The sequence below is a fragment of the Natator depressus genome, chromosome 6 (genome assembly GCF_965152275.1).
Source record: "Natator depressus isolate rNatDep1 chromosome 6, rNatDep2.hap1, whole genome shotgun sequence".
Classification (NCBI taxonomy): domain Eukaryota; kingdom Metazoa; phylum Chordata; order Testudines; family Cheloniidae; genus Natator; species Natator depressus.
The window spans coordinates 3,244,373-3,264,235 of record NC_134239.1 but is presented as its reverse complement, the minus strand read 5'-3'; positions in this window follow the sequence as shown (position 1 = coordinate 3,264,235).

Here is a 19,863-nt window from a genome sequence, read left to right as displayed (position 1 = left end):
GGATAGAACCCAGGAGTCCTGGCTCCCAGCCCCCGCTGCTGTAACCCACTAGCCTCCCCTCCCCTCCCAGAGCTGGGATCCGAAACCAGGGGTCCCAGCTCCAAGTCTCACGAGAAAAAAAAGGGGGGGGCCTGAAACAAGCCCAACCCATCTCAGAGGGAGAGTTGTGTGTGTATTTGTGTGTGTGTGTGGACGGGGGGGGGGGGGGGGGTTATACAAATTATCTTTTTTTCAGTAGTTCTAGTTCTTTGCTGCCTACAACAGGAAGTTACACATTAAAAACAATAAGCGCTCACGGACTTCCCTTGTTAAGGAAAGAGGTCACCCTCTCGCTCGCCCCCCGCCGCGGGCTCCGGTGCCTCGTGGTGGGACGTTCCCGCATGGCACCGTTGAAGCATCTTCCGGCGCGGGATGCAGCGAGAGGGCAGGATTTTCTTCACTGAGAGGGAGCGGGGGCAAATTCTGACGACGGGCATGAGTCACCGAAACCGTGCCGACCACCGGTTTTATAGCGCGACTTTGGTAGGGTGAGCAGATGTCCCGATTTTATAGGGACAGGCCCAAGAGTCGGGGCTCTGTCTTATAAAGTAACCCCCCGCCTCCGTCCCGATTTTTCGCATTTGCTCTCGGGTCATCCTACGCTTTGTGCCGAAGTCTCTTCGTACACAAAGGAAAGAAAGCTACCTCCAAATAAAACAAGCCCCAAACTCCCACAGGCCGCCGCTCTCAAAAAAATTGAAGCAAAGCCCAAATACACTTATTCGAGGTGGACTTGACCATGTCTGGTGCCCTCTGGCACCTCCTCCTGGGAACGCCCTCCTGGGGCCCCGCTCACTGCTGCTCTGGCCCCGCCCTGGTGGGCTGGGAATCTCCTGACCAGGCTTAGTCCTTGTCAGGTGTTAAACTAGGGGGGTCGCACCCTCCGATGCTGCTGGAGTTTGAGCTCATTGCACCAGCGCTCTCTGTGCCCCCCTCCCTGTGACTCCTCCCCCCCATTTCCCAGGGGCTCTGTGTGCCCCCAGCTTCCCCCCATGCCGGGGACTCTGTGGGCCCCCCCCCAATTCTCCTCCCCCCCAAGCTGGTGGCTCTGAGGGTCCCCCTTCCCCCTCCTCTCATGCTGGGGGCTCTATTGCCCCTCATTGTCCCCCTTCCTCATGCTCTATGGGCCTCCATTGTCCCCCCTTCCCCCATATAGGGGCTCTGTGGGCCCCCCATTCCACCTCCCACTATGTCAAGGGCTCTGTGTGCACCCCATTGCCCCCCTTCTCATGTCTTTTCTTCCTACCACAGAGCTCCATGGGTCAGGGCGTTGACATTTTAAATACCGTAGGGACACAAGGGAAGAGATGACTGGGCCCATCTGAGATGCTGGCAGGGGTTAATCTGGCTCCAGGGCGGGGCACTGACTGACTCTAGTGGGGTAGGGAAAGGAATCTTTCCCCTCTCGGGGGAGCTGGCTCCAACCCAGCCCCACGGCAGGGGTGGGGAATGGGGTCTTTCCCCTCTAGGGGGCGCCGGCTCCTATCTTAACCCAACAGCCACCCCCACCCAAGGGGTGTGTGAGATGCAGCTGCCTCTGGGGTGGAGCGGAGGGGACCTGTCAGGGCGTGGCCATTTCCTTCCCATTTCAAAGGGGACCTCACAATCCACATCAAAGCCCCCAGCCGTGCATGGGGCCAGGGCTGGGCTGCAGATGGAGGCAGGATGCTGCGGCCTCTGGGGCCCAACTCTTTGTGGCCACATGAGTCACGGGCTGCCAGTAAACTCATGAGCAGAGGCGGCACCAGGATGTGGCCAGAAGCCTGCTCCCACCAGCAGGCAGCCTTCCACAGCTGCCGTCCCTCCCCGTGGGGAGCATGAGAATCAAGACCACAGAGGTCAGCGCAGCTCTGGGGAGCAGAGCCACATCAGAGCAGGGCTGGGCCCTGTGCAAAGAGAAGTGAGCATCAGTTGGATTGTTTTACAGCTGGGGACATTGAGGCACAGAGAGGGCGTGGGTAAGCCAAGCAGGGGGCTGGAGATAGAACCCAGGAGTCCTAGCTTCCAGTCCCGTCCCACCTGCTAAACTCTAGCCCCTGGACCGCACTCCCCTCCCAGAGCCCAGGATGGAACCCTGGAGTCCTGTTTACTAGCCCCCACCCCCAGCAACCCACCCGAGCCTACTCCCCTCCCAGAGCTGAGGCAGGAACTCTAGTGGGTTAAGTCTGTGTGGCCTTGTGTGACAGACACAGAAGAAGGAAGGACACTGGGAGCCTTTGCAATGGAAACTAGGCCATGGAGACCTTTATTGTGCCAGTAAGCCATACTCCCTTTCCCAGATCCAGCCCCTGAGCTGCGGGGCTGGTTGGGAGCAGGACATGTGGTCTTTCTCCTCTAGGAGGTGCCGGCTCCACTCCAGCCCTAGGACACGGGACAGGCTGGCTCAGATGGGTGGGGAATGGGATATAGGGCCTTTCCCCTCTAGAGGGCGCTTTCTGCTCCAGTCCCAGTTTGGGGGTGGGTGGGACTCGACCTTGTGTTTTGATAAGGACTGAGGTGGGGTTCTAGCTAAAATGAACTGTCCTCTGGGGCTGGGAGGGGGGGGGAGGAGTCATGGGTGGAGCTGCTGGGGATGTTCCTGCTGTGAAAGGCCGATTTTGTCTCCCAGAAGACCCAACAAGACCAACACACACAAGAGTGGAGAGAAAAGACTAGCAGAGAGAGAGAAAAACTCAGCAGTTGTCACTGGCGTTGACCCTCCCTTGTAACCTCACAGCTGGAGAAACATGGCCCCAGGAATAGTCCCTGACTCTGGGGGTGCTCCGGGGGCTGGAGCACCCAAGGGGAAAAAATGGAGGGTGCTGAACACCCACCACCAGCTCCCCAATCAGCACTTCCCCTCCCTCTCCATGCCTCTCATCAGCTGTGATCAACTGTTTTGCAGCGTGCGGAAGACACTGCGGTGGGGGGGGAGGAGCGAGGGCACAATGCGCTTGGGGGATGGAGCATGTCAGGGTTCCCTCCCCGCTCTGAACTCTTGGGGTACAGATGTGGGGACCAGCATGAAAGATCCCCTAAGCTTATTTCTACCAGTGTAGGTTAAAAACTTCCACAAGGCACAAATTCTTCCTTGTCCTTGGATGGTATGCTGCCACCACCACGTGAGTTAGACAAAGATTCAGGAAAAGGACCACTTGGAGTTCCTGATTCCCAAAATATCCCCTCAAGCCCCTTCACCCCCTTTCCTGAGGAGGCTTGAGAATAATATACCAACCAATAGGTTAACCAAGTGAGCACAGACCAGACCCTTGGATTTTTAGGACACTAAAAACCAATCAAGTTCTTAAAAGCAGAACTTTATTATAGAGAAAAAAGTAAAAGAAGCACCTCTGTAAAATCAGGATGGAAGGTAATTTTACAGGGTAATAAGATTTAAAACACAGAGGATTCCCCTCTAGGCAAAACTTCAAAGTTACAAAAAATAGGAATAAACCTCCCTCTTAGCACAGGGAAAATTCACAAGCTAAAACAAAAGATAATCTAATGCATTTCCTTGCTTTACTTACAATTTTTGTAATCTTAGATGCTTATTTCAGGTAGAGTTTTAGGAGAGGTTTCTTTCCTGCCTGGTCCCTCTCTCTGTCCCGAGAGAGCACAACAAAGAGACACAAACAAAACCTTCCCCCACAGATTTGAAAGGATCTTCTTCCCTTATTGGTCCTTTTGGTCAGGTGCCAACCAGGTTATTTGAGCTTCTTAACCCCTTACAAGTAAAGGAGGGATTTTTTGCTACCCTTAGCTGTATGTTTATGACAAGGCAGAATGGGGCGGGAAGAGGCAGGGCAGGGGTGGGGCCTTGGGGGAAGGGGTAGAGTGGGGGCGGGGCCTGTGGCAAAGCTGTGGGTCGAGCATCTGTGGCCCCAGGTCCAAGTCAGCGCTTGTGGCCCCAGGCCCTGCTCTGATCAGTCACTTCAAGACGTGGCAAACTTGTCCCAGCAACGGGCCCATTTCAGGGCTGCCTGTTGGGGATGTACATATTCCTGGAGATTTTATCGCATTAATGAAAGATTAATCTTCAATTCCTGGAGACTCCAGGCCAATCCTGGAGGGTTGGCAAACATGGCCATTTCGGGTGGTGCAAAAGATGTAGCCTGGGCCAGCGGTGCCAGACTCTTCTCAGAGAGAGGCGAAAAGAGCGAGAGAAAGAGGCGAGAGAAGAAAGAAGAGGGGGAAGGAAAAGACGAGCATGAGGGAGGGGGAGGGAGCAGGACGACCACGTCTCACCTCCCTGGCCGCGTTTGGGATTTAGCCAAACCCAGCAGAGGTGGCAACGTCACCCGGGTGCCTCTGTCTGGCCTGATCCCAGCTCAGCTCCAAGGCCCAGGACAATGAAGGCCCAATGACATCATGGTGGAGCCCCGAGATGGTACCAATGGCTCCCATCTGTCCACCCGGCTCCCTTCATCCCCACCCCCAAGTGCTCCCTGAAAGGGGGCGGTGGCCGGAATACCCCACCCCTCCCGCTTTTGTCCACCAATCAGGATTGTTTTATTTTTTAAAACCCTCAAAGCATTTTATTTGACAGCACATAATATTTTTTATGGGCTTTCACTTTGCCAAAAAATTGAATTTTTGGTGGGGGGGTTAAGCCAAAATGAAATCCCCACTGCCGAGTTTTTGGCATCACTCCAAGTCATTACATTTGAGGAGGATTTGATGTAGGGAAGGACCAGGGGCTAGAGTGGATCACAAATTCAGTGAGTCAAGACCATGATGCAGTTGCAAAAAAGGCTTAAGGAAAGATGTGGACACACTAAAGAGAGTCCAGAAGAGAGCAACAAAAATGAGAAAAGATTCAGAAAACCTGACCTGTGAGGAAAGGTTAAAAAACTGGGCGTGTTTAGTCTTGAGAAACCAAGGGGGACTCGAGAACAGTCTTTAAATATGTTCAGGGCTGGTATAAAGAGGACGGGGATCAACTGCTCAGGTAGGACAGGAAGTAACGGGGTTAATCGGCAGGAAGGGAGATTTAGGTTAGAAGAGAACAGGAAAAACTTTGATCAGCAGCACAGAAAAGGCCCCTTCCCTGCATTTCTACCCGGCTGTCGCCTTGTAGGGCCTTGTCTTCTCCCCGTAGGCCCAGCAAGGTCCGATGAGGATTTATGACCCCGCCCCTCGCACTGCTGTGCCCTGATCTCTCTTACAGGGACAGAATCCCAGGCTAATGCAAGGAGCTCAGAGCTCGCTTCAGAGGTTCCATCACCGCTAGGTTGACCAGAGTTCCCATGGCAGGGTTTAGTCGTAAATCGCTAGGGCAGATATTAAGCTTTTCACCACTCGGCACGTGTCCTGATCCCTTGCTTTTTGCCTAGCTTCTGAAAGGGCACCCACGGCTGAACAAGCCGTGCATAGTCCTGGCGGCACCTTCTGGATTGGATATTCATGATTGAGAAGGACAATGGAACGGGGAATGAACAGAGCAAATCTGGAGGGCTGGAAATGTGGCCAGATTGGTGGACAAAATCAGGAGCGGGGGCTATTTTGGCCACTTCATTTCCAGGATGAAAAGAGAGCCAGGTGGACAGATGGGAGCCACCGGCACCATCTCCTGGGCTGCACCATGAAGTCATTGGTCCTTCAGTGTCCGGGTCTAGGAGCTGAGGTGGGGTCAGGCAAGACAGGGGGACCCAGGTGATGTTGCCACCTCCGCTGCCTCCGGCTGAATCCCAGACCCACCGCAGTACGTGAGACATGGATTCCTGCTCCCACCCCCTCCCCCGTGCTCTTCTTTTCCTTCCCCCCTTGTTTTTTCCGCCTCTCCCTGAGAAGAGTCGGACTTAGCTGGCCAAGGCGGCATCTTTGGTTGCCAACCCACGAGGATTGTCCTGGTGTTTCCAGGAATTGAAGGTTAAACGTCAATGAAAGATTATGTTGTGATGAAACCTCCATGAATACATCCAACCAAAAGTACCCACCTGTCACTGGGACCAGTTTGCCACTTCTCGGCATGGCCCACTGGAGCCAGGTCTGGGCTTGTGTTTCTCCAACCGGGAGGCTACGAGGGAGAGACAATGGTTGCTGTGTTTTTCTTGCCCCTTTCGTGCGTGTTCATCTTGTTGGTTGTTGTGATAAATGAAGGCGGGGTCGCTCCCTTTTATGGACACCCAGCTAGGCAGTTAGCTATAAAGTCCCTCTTGGTGGCTGTTCTCTGTTTGCTTTATCTGTAAATGGTTAAAAAAGTCCCCCAGGTAAAGGAAAGGGAGTGGGCACCTGACCAAAAGAGCCAATAGGAAGGCTAGAACTTTCCAAATTGGGGAAAAAAAGCTTTCCCTTTGTGTCTGTTATTGGTTCTCCAGGAAAGAGGGGAACAGGGAGCAGTTATGCTATGAGAAGCTTTAAGCTAGGTATGATCATAGATCATCATAGCATAACTATGTAGTAGTGGGATTTTATGTTTGTATTTTGCATCATTTAAAATGAAGGATAAAGAATAACAATGTAGCATGTATTAAATGTTTTGGTGTATGATTTGACCATATCCTGTCAGCCACCCTTTCTGAAAGCAGAAAGGAATGGCCTAATGGGGCATTGGTAGAGATGCATCAGCTAGAATCGGTGTCTGTGCTGATTTCAAGGCAGTGACAAACCTTTTAGGGTCACCACTTAGTTGTAGGTTTAGCATTTTAAAATAAGTAAAAGAATGCACTGGTTGTTTTCCTCTTGCATTGCAATTTGATGTTCCTGTTCAAATGCTTTGTGTAAATCAATTCTGTTTTGTGTGGGAATGAGGAATGTCTGTGTTAGAAGATAACTGTAAAGGCCATCACCGAACCAGATGTTCTAGGGAGGAACAGAAGACAGACACAAGGGCACCAGGAGGTTGGAACAGGTCCCTACTGAAATGTCAGAGGAGGGCAGATTGACGACTCTAAAGATGAGACAAGCTCCTATCAATGGGGACAAGATAGCTGTGATCAAAACCAGCATGGGGTAACTCCCTGAGAGACTTAATGAAAGAACAAGATAAAGGATGAGAAGGACAATTTAAGAAAACAAGGATTTGTCAAACAACAATTGATTTACAGCATGATGGTGCAAAACTCATTGGTCCCAATGAAGGTATATAAACAGGGTGCCTTGCCATGAAACTTTGGGTTCATCCTGCCAAGACTTCCCTGGAGCATCGTGTCATGACCAACAGAACCTGGCTCCTCCCTACCTGTGATCAATCTAGCTGGCCACTAGATTGATCAGAACTGGTAACTATAACATTGACTGGCGGGACAGTGTGTGTTTATGTGTGTGTGTGGTGTGATTGAAAGCATATGCTAATTGTTGTATCTTCAATAAACGCAGCGTATTGCCTTTTCCCCTGAAAAAGCTCCCGTGTGCTTCTTATAAGCATAACATTTTTGGTGGAGAATTGCAAAAGAGGGAAGACATGCACTGTGATTGTTGAAAATACTGCTAAATACTGCTAAAAGGCATACCATAAGTATAAAGTAATCGATCATTCAGGTGTGCAAACCCCCAGTCGTAGAGGTGCCGGGCAATAGGGGGAGGATTAGAGTCCTTGCTCTGACCCATCTGTCGGGGAAAACTATACAGATAGATATATATTAACTTTTTGTACAAACTGTCCAAGTATATACACCCCCGGTCATAGAGGTGCCGGGCCCTAAGGGGGAGGATTTGAGTCCTCGTTCCCAGCCATCTATTGGGGAAAAATTGCATAGGTGAATATACCCTTGGTCATAGCAGGATCAAGCCCAAAAGGTAGGGGGCTTAGCGTTCCCCACTCCGGCTCTGTCAGGCAGAGTTTTTAGTGGGAATAGACTTTTTGTGTTGTGCAAGTCCCAGCACAAGCCTGGGCATGGGAAAGTTATAAGGGTAAAAGAGATTCATTAAAAAATATGTTTAGGTGGTATTTTCTACGTGAGACCCAACTCTGAAGGATATAGGAGTGTGGTAGCACCTTGTAAAAATGTTTAAAAGGAAGCAATCCAAAGATGAGACTTTGTGCAAGAGATTATTCCTTTTAAACCAGTCTTGCTCTGTTAAACCTAACTCTGAAGGACATAGGAGTTTGGGCAGTGTAGTTTTTTTGTGAGTGATATTGTGGTAATTTCACAATTTTAAGAAAAATGTTTTTAAAAAGGGACCTGGAGGAGTGAGGGCTAGTTAAGGAGCCCACCCTCCTTGCTAAATGGTTAGTGGGACAAAGCTTGTGCCCATGGGAAGGGACGGTTCCGTGAGGAAAGCAGGATCGGGCCCAGACAAGCAGGCAGGCAACAGATAAAGAGATTGGAAAACAGGTTGGGAGCCCTGAGGGCATAGTGGGAGAAGTAAGAAAAGAAGGAAGTACAGGCCTGGGGAATTCAGATCCCTGGGACAATACTTGGAATGGTGAAATCTGAGTAGACGAAAGGAGGAAGGGTGTCATTTGGGGAGATAAGCAAGTGATTTAAGGAAAGAGAGTGAGAAGTTAACTCTGCAGAGCTTGAAGGGAATTGAGCAGTTAAATGTTGTAAAAATGATAAAAAAGGAAAAAGTGTTACAGGAGAATTCTTGGTTTCTTTACAGCCATTCCGAAGAAAAAATGGGCCTTTTTCCAAAGAAATGTCTGTAAATAATCCAGACAAAGAGACAATCTGATTTAAATAATTTGACGATGAACAATTTAGTCCAATTTACTAAAAGAACATAAGGGGTTTCGATTGGAACTTAATTGCCCCCAAATGTATACAAATGTAATCTATATACAGCTGTGTAAAAAATTAAAGCAGTGTAAGGAATGTTAAGCAAAAGAGTATGTATGTATCTGTGTGTGTGTGGAAATATATTGTGTAAATATGTGAGGTTTTGAGGACCTAAATCAACATTCCTTGTTTGTAAAACTTTTATTTTGTAGGTTTATCTTTCATTTAAAGTTGCAAAACCTGAGAGACTTTTTGCCAGACACAGGTAACTAGTGTTGTTTGGTTTTGGTATTTAGCATTTAACCCTTAAGGTACCTCAATGCTTTATAAAGTTCAAAAAAAAATTTGAAGACCAAAGTCGTGGCTGCACAGGGCAGCCAAACCCAGGAGAATGGGAAGAGATTCTGGATTTGTTTTCTGGTAACAAAATAGCAGATAAGAGCTGTAGTAAAAGAATAAGAAATAAAAAAAAAAGACAGTGCCCCTCTGGAGCAACAGCGGGGTGAGGTGCACAAAACAAGAAAGCAACATTAGAAACACTGAGCCTTAAGGTGGCTCTGAGTAATCTGACTGTCACTTTGATAAGGGTACATGAAAACTCTGTGAGCACAAAAGAAACACTTACACCTTAAGTAAAAATTGATATGGCTAATGTAAAAGTCAAACTATGTAAGCAATGTGCATTTTCCCTAGGACGTGTGCAGTGTATATTGTATAATGGGTAAAAGAAATGCAAACAAAACATGCTATTTAATTAAAATCCTATAAGGGCTCCAAAGGGAGCCACAATCGGTTGTGTTTTCTTTTTCAAATCGCTGTGTGTTTTGGAAGCAGGAGTTAGAAGTGGAAAGTAATCAGAACTCTGGTGGAAGTTGATTGTGTCCCTTTTAAGACAGAGTCTCTGAGCTGCTGATGGGATTGGATCCAAAAGCAAGCCAGAGAGCATCTGTGTTGATGCAAATTACCTAACTGATAGAGAAAGGAGGGACCTGCCCATAAATGGCAGCACAAAGGAGTCAAGCCTAAGAATAACAGAGGGACCCGGCCCGCCATACAGTTTTGGAACCCCGATGTGGTCCTCAGGCCAAAAAGTTTGCCCACCCCTGGCTTATATGCATGACACCCCTACCTTTTAATTCACCAAAACCCCAAGGATATAATTGAATTAAAAAGCCTACGCAAAGATTTCAAGAGAACATTGAACACACGGGCCTCAAAAACAAATTGTCTAAATAAAAGGCATGGTATAACAAGATACTTTTAATAGATTTTATGTTAATATTAAACATTTGGATAAACTTAATGTTAATAAGTACCCCTGTAACAATGCATAGTGTGTATGATTTTTGAAAAAAAAATACAATAACCTTTAAGGTCATATGGTAATGATGCTTCTCAGTTATTACCTGTGATCAAACTTAAAGCTTAGCACAGCAGAAAAAAACATTACAAACTTGGTCTGCTGTATAAGAAGGAAAACTGAGGTATAGCACTTCATAACTTTAATAACTGAATAGTGGGATAATTTCCCCTAACCCCTTAAAAGGTAGGAGCCATTGAAACCTGGCCTGCCTATAGAACAAAAATGCAGGACAGTATAGGGGTAATTCCTCTGTTTTGCCTGCAATCAGTGAGCTGTAGCTCACGAAAGCTTATGCTCAAATAAATTGGTTAGTCTCTAAGGTGCCACAAGTCCTCCTTTTCTTTTTGCGAATGCAGACTAACACAGCTGCTACTCTGAAACCTGTAAAAGGAAAGGGCATTTTAAGCAATAATCTGCCACCCCAGAAGGGGTAGAAACATCTTATTTTTGTCCTTCAGAAAATCAGGAAAAACTGGTACCCGCTGAAGAGCAACCCAGAATACCATGAATCTACTGTCGCAGCAAAGATTGTGTTTTATGTTTTGTGTTTTGTCTTGCGTTGTTTGTCTTGTTGTTAGCATTGTTGAGTATTGTGCTACAAAAAGAATACTGCATTAGGCAGAAAAGGATTAATAAGCATTTTACCTGTATTTACAAAAACCACTGTTGCAGAAGGGTGGAGGTCAAGGAATGCCGGTCTGTTACCAGGGAAACATCCTCATGTAGCAGACACCATATTAGGAGGGACTGGTTTTGGAGCAGGAATTATGAATACTGTAGACCTGGAGATAATTAAGACTCGGTTAAGTTCCTTGTCACGACTGCAAGATAGTTTCATTCACGAGCAGGCAGATGTTACTGTGCACTTGGTACAAATCGGACTGGGAACCCTAAAAGCAACATCAAAGATGTGATGGTGGCCAAACACCACCTCCTGGCTGCTGTATAAACAACAGATAGAGTTTAAAAAAATAAAACTGCCTTGGCCATCGAATGCACTGAGATGCGAATTCTTAGGTTAGCATCCCTTGAACACAAAATGTTTGGGGTAATATCTGGGAATGTTCGGGTATTGATGCATCTTTTAAAGCAACAAAAGAGGTCCTTGTTCGACACCCACAAATATAAATGGATGCAATATGGTTCCAGCATCATTACGCCGAATCTGTTATTAGGTGAGATTATTGTTAAAATGGCTCACCAACAGTCTGTGGAGACAGAAATATGGAAAGTGAACCCGCTCCCAAAATTGGCCATGGGATCCTTTTGGCTACCCCGAATTATGGGACAGTGGGCAGGAAAAAAGAAGAAATCATTGGACACCCGAGGGCGTACGGAGCGGAGCCCTCAGACGTGGGTCACCCTAGAACCATGCAGCAGGAACACATTATTGGGAACACGTGTATGGGATGAACTAGAAAATGTGACACGTGTTTCGTACAACGGAAAATGTGTATGTGTTACATCATTTCAGGCTGGTCCCCGACTTCTAAGGGCATAATGTCTATCATGTTCCACCCATTGTTCATATTATCCTGTATTTGCTTGCTAGGAATGTGTTGTATGTGCTCTTAGACACACAAAATGTTTGTTAAATTACAAGAACCAGCTCAGGTGGCCTCTCAATATATTGCTATGAAACTCTTGTATAAAATATGACCCACTCAAGAATTGTTCTTGAGGGGTCAAAAGGGGGACATGTAGTAGGAGGATTTTATGTTTCTATTTTGTATAATTTAAAATGAAGGACAAAGAATAACAATGTAGCATGTATTAAATGTTTTGGTGTATGATTTGACCATATCCTGTCAGCCACCCTTTCTGAAAGCAGAAAGGAATGGCCTAATGGGGCATTGGTAGAGAAGCATCAGCCAGAATCTGTGTCTGTGCTGATTTCAAGGCAGTGACAGATCTTTTAGGGTCACCACTTAGTTGTAGGTTTCGCATTTTAAAATAAGTAAAAGAATGCACTGGCTGTTTTTCTCTTGCATTGCAAATTTGATGTTCCTGTTCAAATGCTCTGTGTAAATCAATTCTGTTTTGTGTGTGAATGAGGAATGTGTGTGTTAAAAACTTACCAGACCAGATGTTCTAGGGAGGAACCAAAGACAGATTCAAGGGCGCCAGGAGGTTGCAACACGTCCCTATTGAAATGTCAGAGGAGGGCAGATTGATGACTCTAAAGATGAGACAGGCACCTATCAATGAGGACACGATAGCGGTGATCAAAACCAGCATGGGGTAACTCCCTGAGACACTTCAGTTGTGGGTGGGCTAGCACCCTCCCAACTTCCCGGCACTTTGAAAGGTTGTTTTGCTTTGTACGATGCAGACAAAGAGCCAATAGGAAACTGAAAGTAAAACTCTTTCAGGGTCGCAGGCTCCCAGCCTTTACTTTGCATTTACCAGAAGTCACACAGAGCACAAAACCCAGAAAAGGTCAACAGCCCTCTCCCCTCCTAACCCGGGCCCTCGATGCACGGCCGGATGGCACTGGGAAAGAGTGTTTGCTACTAAGGTGGCATCCTAAAGGTGGGCCATTCACATCTCTGTGTAACAGTCCAGTTCGGTGACAATTGCTCAGCCGGACATACTCTGGCAGTAATGGCAATGGGTATGAGAAAGTCAGATCCCTCACGGGTGGATCGGCACCAGGGAGTATTAGCCCAGGCCGGAGCTGGCTTTGAGGCTCTCCAGCCAGGCCAAGAAGGCTCCAGCCCATGCCAGGGGCTCTGTAAGCCCCCATTCCCCCACCCCCCATGTGAGGGGCTCTGTGAGCCCCCCACTCCCCTCCCCCATGCCAGGGGTTCTGTGCAGCCCCATGCGACAGGTTCAGTGTGCCCCCATTCCCCCTCCCCCCATGCCACGGGCTCTGTGTGCCCCATTTCCCCTCCCCCCATGCCAGTGGCTCTGTGTTCCCCCCCTTCTCATGGGTCTTTTCTACATGGGTCAGGGCATTGACAAGTTAAATGCCATAGGAACACGGGGGAAGAGATGACTGGGCCTTTCTGAGATGGTGGTAGGGGTTAATCTGGCCCCAGGACAGGGCATTGACTGAGTCAGGGGGATGGGGAATGGGCCCTTTCCTCTCTAGAGGTGCCAGCTCCTATCTTAACCCAAGAGCCACACGCCATTCCCCATCCAAGGATGTGTGAGATGCAGCTGCCTCTGGGGTGGAGCGGAGGGGACCTGTCAGGGCGTGGCCATTTCCTTCCCATTTTGAAAGGGGCCTCGCAATTGACATCAAAGCCCCCAGCCACGCGTGGGTCCAGGACTGGCCGCAGGTGCAGGCAGGATTGTGTGGGCTCCTGGGGCTTGACTCTTACTGGCCTCATGAGTCACGAGCTGCCGGTAAGCACGTGAGCAGAGGCGGCACCAGGATGTGGCCAGAAGCCACCCCATCAGACAGCCCTCCACGGCTCCCACCCCTCCCAGGGGAGAGTACGAGAATTCAGACCACAGAGGTCAACACAGGTTTGGGGGAAGAGGCACATCAGAGCGGGGCTGAGCCCTGTGCAAAGAGAAATGAGCATCAGTTGGATCGTTTTACAGGTGGGGAAATTGAGGCCCGGAGAGAGTGGGCCTAGGTCACAGTCAGGGAGCCCGTGATAGAACCCAGGAGTCCTGGCTCCCCGCCCCCCCTGGTCTAACCCACCAGACCCCACTCCCCTCCCAGAGCCCAGGAGAGCACCCGAGTGGGCAAAAGCTGCGTGGCCTTGTATGACAGACACAGACAAAGGAAGAACACCGGGAGCCTTTGCAGTGGGAAGTAGGCCATGGAGAACTTTACTGCACCAATCGGCCAAACTCCCTTTCCTGTCCGGCCCCAGAGCTGAGGGGCTGGATGGAAAGGGACATAGGGCCTTTCCCCTCTAGGGAAGCTTCACTCCATCCCGAGGGAAGGGGGCTGGCAGCCTCAGGTGCGTGAGAATGGGACTTGGGACCTTTCCCCTGTAGGGGGCAACAGACCCCGGTCTCCCCCACCACAGCCAGCCCCTGCCCAGGTGTCCCCCACACAGTCAGCTTCCACCTTGGCCCCCTGCCGGCTGGCTCAGGCAAGTGTGTTATGGGATTTGGGGCCTTTCCCATCCCGCTTCTCTGATCCAGCCCCAGGTTGGGGGGGATTTTACCTTGTATTTTTATAAGGGACCCCCTGTCTGACAGACTGCTGTTTTTCTAGCTGGAACAAGCTGTCCTCTGTGGGGAAAAGAGCCGTGGGTGGACCTGCTGGAGATGTTGCTGCTGCTGGAAAAGGCCGATCCTGTCTCCCAGAAGATCCAATACGATGAACACACATGAAAGGGGACGGAAAAGACCAGCAGAGAGAGCAAAATTCAGCTGCTGACTCACTCTTGTAGCCTCATAGCTGGAGAAACAAGGCCCCAGACCCTGCCCTGACCAGCCACTTCAAGGCCTGGCAAACTTGTCCCAGCAATGGGCCATTTTGGTAGCCAATTTTGATAGGACGTATTCCTGGAGGGTTCATCACATGACATCATCTCTGCAAAAGATGTGGCCTGGGCCAGCGGCACCAGACTCTTCTCAGAGAGAGGCGAAAAAAGCAAGAGAAAGAGGCGAGAGAAGAAAGAAGAGGGGGAAGGAAAAGACGAGCATGAGGGAGGGGAAGGGAGCAGGACGTCCACGTCTCACCTCCCTGGCCGGGTTTGGGATTTAGCCAAAGCCAGCAGAGGTGGCAATGTCACCCGTCTGTCTGGCCTGATCCCAGCTCAGCTCCAAGGCCCTGGACAATGAAGCCCCAATGATGTCATGGTGGTTGGGTTGAACCTCCAGGAAAGAAAGATTCATCTTTCATTAAAAATTCTGTCTTGTGATGAAACCTCCAGGAATACGGCCAGCCAGAATCAGTTACCCTACCTGGTAAAGACCAGGAGACAGTACAGGTGGCTGCCCTGATCGTGAACCTTGCACCCATCTCTCCACCCGGCCTCTTCATCACCACCCCAAACATCTCTGCAAAAGGGGGCAGTGGCCAAACTAGTCCCTCCCCTCCTGATTTCGTCCACCAGTCAGGCCTCCAATTTTATTATCTGCTACGGATTTCCACCATTAAGATAATGTTTGATCCCTGCAGCATGCTCTGTGGATATATAGCAGGAGTCGGGAGGGGGCATTTGTAACATGTTACCTACCAGCTCTGTGTTTTTTGGAAACCAGGGAACAGTATCCAGCCTGTCTGCCTCACGAAGAACCTTCCCCCCACCCCACCCCCCAACCTCTGCTTGAATCCAAAATGCTCAGAAGAAAGACTTACAAAAAGCAATGAAATGTCAGGGGGAGACACACCAAAGCCCCTCTGGACAAGGGTGACAGGATTAAGGAAACTCCCGTTGTGTCACCTGCATCAAAGATGGGACAGGGAGGCATCACCATTAGCATAGAGAATGGAGAACAGAAATTCCAAGGCAAGAAGCGCACTGAACTCTGGGACCAGAAAAGCAGGAAAGCATTGCATGGTGGGAAATCTCTGCTCCAGATGTTAAAGAACCCAGGTCTGCACACCCCCAACTCAGTAATTATCAGACCAATTCTAGTAATAAATCCACTTGGTACAACACAGCCAGTGAGAAGGCCGTGGTAAGGCCGGGAGCTGCTGGGGAGGGTGATGGAGGGGAGGGGCCAAGGAGAGCCATAGAGCAGCACTCCCAAGCTGCTTTCCAATGTGCATTACTTTGCATTTATCAACATTAGATTTCATCTGCCATTTTGTTGCCCAGTCACCCAGTTTTGACAGATCCTTTTGTAGCTCTTCGCAGTCTGCCTGGGTCTTAACTATCCTTAGTAATTTTATATCATCTGCAAATTTTGCCCCCTCACTGTTTACCCCCTTTTCCAGATCATTTATGAAGATGTTGAATAGGACTGGTCCTAGAACAGATCCTTGGGGGACACCACTATTTACCTCTCTCCATTCTGAAAACTGACCATTTATACCTGCCCTGTTTCCTATCTTTTAACCAGTTACCAATCCATGAGAGCACCTTCCGTCTTATTCCATGGCAGCTTACTTTGCTTAAGAGCTGTTGGTGAGGGACCTTGTCAAAGACTTTCTGAAAATCTAAGTACACTATATCCACTGGATCCCCTTGGTCCACATGCTTGTTGATCTCCTCAAAGAATTCTAATAGATTGGTGAGCCATGATTTCCCTTTACTAAAACCAGGTTGACTCTTCCTCAACAAATTATGTTCATCTGTATGTCTGACAATGTTGTTCTTTATTATAGTTTCAATCAGTTTGCCCGGTAATGAAGTCAGGCTTACCAGCCTGTAATTGCCAGGATCACCTCTGGAGCCCTTTTTAAAAATTGGCATCACATTAGCTGTCCTCCAGTCATCTGCTACAGAAGATGATTTAAATGATAGTTTACAGACTGGAGTTAGTAGTTCTCCAATTTCACATTTGAGTTCCTTCAGAACTCTTGGGTGACCATCTGGTCCTGGTGACGTATTGATGTTTAATTTATCAATTTGTTCCAAAACCTCCTTTCATGACATTTCAGTCTGGGACAGTTCCTCAGATCTGTCACCTAAAAAGAATGGCTCAGTTTTGGGAATCTCCCTCACATCCTCAGCCGTGAATATTGATGCAAACAATTCATTTAGTTTCATGCTGCTTTAGCGTCTCAATCGTCCAGTGGCCCCACTGGTTGTTTAGCAGCCTTCCTGCCTCTGATGTACTTAAAAAAAAATTTCTATTATTTTTGGAGTCTTTGGCTAACTGTTCCTCAAATTCTTTTTTGGCCTTCCTAATTGTACTTTTACACTTCATTTGCCAGAATTTATGCTCCTTTCTATTTTCCTCACTAGGATTTAACTTCCACTTTTTAAAGGATGCCTTTTTTTGCCTCTCACTGCTTCTTTTACTTTGTTGTTTAGCCAAGGTGGCTCTTTTTTGGTTCTCTTACTATGTTCTTTATTTTGGAGTATCCATTGAAATTGAGCCTCTATTGTGGTGTCTTTTTTAAAAAGTTTCCATGCAGCTTGCAGGGATTTCACTTTTGGCGCAGTACCCTTTAAATTCTGTTTAACTAATCTCCTCATTTTTGTGTAGTTCCCCTTTTGAAATGAAAGGCTACAGTGTTGGGCTTCTGTGGTGTTTTTCCTGCCACAGGGATATTAAATTTAATTATATTATGGTCACTCTTACCAAGCGGTCCAGCTACATTCACCTCTTGGACCAGATCCTGTGCTCCACTTCGGACTAAATCAAGAATTGCTTCTCCTTTGGTGGGTTCCAGGATCAGCTGCTCCAAGAAGCAGTCATGTAAGGTATCAAGAAACTTTACCTCTGCATCCTGTCTTGAGGTGACATGTACCCAGTCAATATGGGGATAGCTAAAATCCCCCATATAGAACTCAGGAGTCCTGGCTCCAGACCCCCTGCCCTAACTCATGAGACCCCACTCCCCTCCCATATGATGTATATTAATAGCCATACACTGAATATGATTATACCCACCCCTGTTTACTGAATTAAGCATATTATGCAGGCACTTCTACCTTAAATATACATTTCTTTGCAGTAATTGTAGCCACAGATTCCCTTAAATCAGCAATTTTCGGGGGAGGGAGGAAGGAGCCATGACCCCGAACTTGTTTATGTAGCTGGGAAAAAGAAGGGAGAGGAGAGATAACAGTACTTTATACAATGGGTATTCTTTAGACAACCTCATTCTTTATGCAGCTGCTACACTTATACATCCTTAACAAGCAAAAGGGAAGGGGAAGGAAAAGAAACTTTATCAAGCAAAGAAATACTGCTTGCCTGGGCCATACTCCCTATTACCATGGTAGCAGTCACCCAGGTCTTTATGTAACCCTTACATACCCCAACACCAGATCTTAATGGACTGAGAGATGTCCAGCGTCAGTGTGGAGATGCCTTGAGTGTAGGATGTAGAGGTTTTATGGAAAGTTACCCTGCTCATCGAGGATTATATCCAGAGGAAAGCTCTGATAGCTCTGATGAGGGAAATGTGGATTTGGGTAGGAGAAGTCAAAACAGAGAAATTATAGATTCAAACTCAGATAGAAGCCCAGAGAGAAGAGAAGATCCTTACGTTCTAATTCTGATTGCCCTGTAGCATTTACAGATATTAAGACACTAGATCTGGCAGCTAAGCAAGTAGAGATGATGGAGGATTCTTCAGTTGCATTGCATGCACAATGTGTACAAGAAACAGCAAAAGTGTTTGGCTTACCAAGGGAAGACTGGATTAAAATCTTACAACTCACAGGGAATCGAGCACTATGGAGTACTTTGTCACCTGAGTTTAGGGTAGGAGAGAGATGTTTTAAAGACACTGTAGCCCTATTGGAACATAATCAGCATCCGGGGCAAGCTGGAGTGGCCATCCTGTCTAACCTAAAGCAGAGGCCTAATGAGTCCCCACATCAATTTCACCTGCGGTTAAGTGCAGCATGGCACAGTCACATGAAAGAGGAAACAGATGAGCCACCATATGTTAGTTTGTTGGTCAATAACTCTCTTCCCCATTTGCGGGAAAAGGTTAACGTGCATATAAAAGATAGCACTTCTTTGAAGGCGGCATTAGCATTACTGGCCAAGGCATATTCTCAGGGAGGCCCTAAAATAGGTCGACTTGGACCCCCTGTCGCAGTGCCTCAGGAACCACAAGCTAATCCCACCGTGAGGATTGAGGGACCCCCCCCCCACCCCGCAGGGTTAGGCCGAGGTGTTCCTAAATTCCCTAGGTACCGGCGTTGGCAAAATGAACCTAACCCACATAATAATCGTGGACCTTCGAGTGGGTGTGCCCCTTGACAGGGTTATGCCTTTGGACCCCACGCAGGGGCCCGGCACCGCGTTCCTTTCTTTTCAGATGCCGCCCAGAACAATTCACGCCTGCAGGGATCCAAGTCACCGCCTCCCCGCAGAGATAAGGACTCGGTTGCAATGATGTTTAAGACAGTGCAGCAGATGCTTGAGGCTCAACGACGGAATATCCGGGAACTCCGAGCATGCGTGAATGAGCTGATGATGGAAGGCCAAAGCCCTGCACCCTTGAACCGCCTGGTGGCCTCCGTTAACTTGTTTCCTTCTCTCCAGTGGACAGCCTCTCCTCCTCCAGAGTTGGCTGCCTCCGAAGAGATAGAAGGAGAACCGGTAGATTATTTGTCTGCATAGTCTACAAATTACTCAGCGTGACACCAACCGGCCCCGAGCGTAGTCATAGCCCCTTTAGACAGGGATGTAAGCGGGAGACCCATAGTATCTGCAGTGGTAGGAGGCCGCCACAGGAATTTAATTATAGATACTGGGGCAGCAATTAGCATTATCCATGTCCAGGATCCTAGATCCTCTTCTCTGTCACCAGGGCATTCAAAAACACTTTCAACTTTTGAAAGCAATCAGGTTGTTACCACACTTTCTATACCTACTGAAGTACAGATAGGTCACCGAAGAAAGGTTCATACCTTTGCATTGGTGAAATTAGCAGACCCATGGCATTGCCTATTGGGAACTGATTTCCTTAGAAACAGGGATGTGTTCTTGATTTGGGTAACCAATTGTTGTGTCTTACTGTAGAACAGCCAAAGGACGACTCACCAGAAATCATACCTGAGTGTGGCATGGTGTCTCCAGTGGAGAACTCTAAACCTGAGGGGTATGAAATAAAATAAATAGTGGCGAATCATGCAGACCAAGCTGAGTTACAGGCTTTCCTTCACAAGCATGTGGATGCCTTTGCTGAACACAAACGTGATTGTGGATGTATGGCCGTCACTTGTGGAAGGAGGAGATCTATCAGCCCCAGAACCATATCCTTACCCAGATCAG